Source organism: Diaphorina citri, unplaced genomic scaffold, assembly GCF_000475195.1.
Source record: "Diaphorina citri unplaced genomic scaffold, Diaci psyllid genome assembly version 1.1 scaffold2952, whole genome shotgun sequence".
NCBI lineage: Eukaryota > Metazoa > Arthropoda > Insecta > Hemiptera > Psyllidae > Diaphorina > Diaphorina citri.
Window position 1 is genome coordinate 1 of NW_007380364.1, and position 2,278 is coordinate 2,278.

Sequence of the window (2,278 nt, forward strand, 5' to 3'; positions counted from 1 at the left end):
GTTTTCTCCCCACCCCTCTAAACGTTTATTCTCATTTAGAAGTAAAGGTTCCTCTTTTATTTTTTACTTTCTATTACCCTGTATAGGTTTAAGTAGAAGGTATACAATTGATGTTCGTTGAGGTGTTTACAAATCGGATCAGTGTGATTTGATTTAATTTTTCCATCGTGATTTTTTTAGAGATCAGCACCTGACGATGCAAGATAGCTCTTTTTCAAAGCCTAGCTTAGGAGAAAAGGAAAAAAAAAGAGAGAGAAAATCCTCCCCGATCTGGAATCGAACCCAGTACTTTCAGTTCGAGAGTTAGGTGCTCTTTGTGAGTTTACCTAAGTCTTGGTCACTATGGACTGAATTATTTTGATTCGCCCGTCGTGGACCAATAAAAATGAGTTCTAGTTTGTAAACACCAAAAAATGGATATCGACTCTTGTGATTAGGTATTATATTTTAAGGTGACATTGCCCTTGTGTGCTAGTAGGGACAGACACCGAAGCGAATACAATAGTCCGTCCCTTATAGGTACCTTTTTATTACTATTGTAATAATAAAGGAAGGACGGACTAAAAAGTTAACAATACGATTGTCCAGATGGTCACCCGTCCGGACACCGACCACACGCGACGTTACTTATCTTCGGTGATCAATCGGGCACTGGTGCATTTCACGTATTGCTGCCGCTGGCTTCACTTTTTCAAGAGTAGAGTAGTAGACAGTTCTTTTGTCCGCTACTCACTAACATCCTTGAGTGGAAAATGTAAACGGATCTTACTGAAGTAAACAAACCAAAAAAAATACAAAAATTTGAAAAAATTAGAATGGATTGTGGATTCTGTGCAATTTTAAAAATTTAGTTAAAAAAAAGTTAATTTGGTGACGTTAAATTAGTAAAAGTACTCTCTAAACCGTGTTTAAAAAGTATCTTAAACCATATTTAACCACAGGCAGGCATGTATCAGAAAATCCCTCCGTGCATGGGGACCAGGAATATGGTGGATACGACACTGAGGGGCTCTCGGTAGCTGCTCCTAGGGGCTATCGGCCCCTACTTTTATCTCAAACTCACCCGTCAGAAAGACACACATGGTCCAAATCCCGCCGTGCATGGGGACCAGGAATATGGTGGATACGACACTGAGGGGCTCTCGGTAGCTGCTCCTAGGGGCTACCTAGCTGCTCCTAGGGGCTATCGACCCCTATTTCTATCTCAAACTCACCAGTCAGAAAGACACACATGGTCCAAATCCCGCCGTGCATGGGGACCAGGAATATTGTGGATACGACACTGAGGGGCTCTCTATATCTGCTCCTAGGGGCTCCCCCATTGGGTGCCAACCAGTGGCTATCGGCCCCTATTTTTTATCTCAAACTCACCCGTCAGAAAGACACACATGGTCCAAATCCCTCCGTGCATGGGGACCAGGAATATGGTGGATACGACACTGAGGGGCTCTCTATAGCTGCTCCTAGGGGCTACCTAGCTGCTCCTAGGGGCTATCGGCCCCTATTTCTATCTCAAACTCACCAGTCAGAAAGACACACATGGTCCAAATCCCTCCGTGCATGGGGACCAGGAATATGGTGGATACGACACTGAGGGGCTCTCTATAGCTGCTCCTAGGGGCTACCTAGCTGCTCCTAGGGGCTATCGGCCCCTATTTTTTTTTCCTCAAACTCACCAGTCAGAAAGACACACATGGTCCAAATCCCTCCGTGCATGGGGACTAGGAATATGGTGGATACGACACTGAGGGGCTCTCTATAGCTGCTCCTAGGGGCATTGAGCGCCAACCAGTGGCTATACTCGGCCTCGTGTTGGGGCAGGGGGCGGGGCTTGTTGAAGTTCCGGACGATAACCTTGGTGACGAGGCCGTCCAGGTAGGATTCGAGCGAGATTTGAAGACCCTGGTGGGAGGCGAGAGAGAGAATAATTATTAATGGTTGACTTACTTGACTTGATTTTTTCCGGACACGGGAATTTTTCAGAGGGAACTTCATCCGTTTAGGATATAGGATCTGTTTGGGATAAATTTGTCCCCGCCCGGGGAATAGAACCCGCGAATTAGAGAAGATCCGGGCGCCACTCTCTTAGCTTAACTATAGGCTGGTTGGTATCTTTTTTGAAGAGTTCTGATTGAGACCGAGTATGAGAGAGGGAACTGTAAAAGGAGGTCTTATTGTACAAAAAACTCGCAATAAATAAATAATAATAATAAAAAAAAAAATGGAAGAGGAGGATAGGATAGAAGAAATGAAAACTAAGATCGGAAGAGCGTCGTGT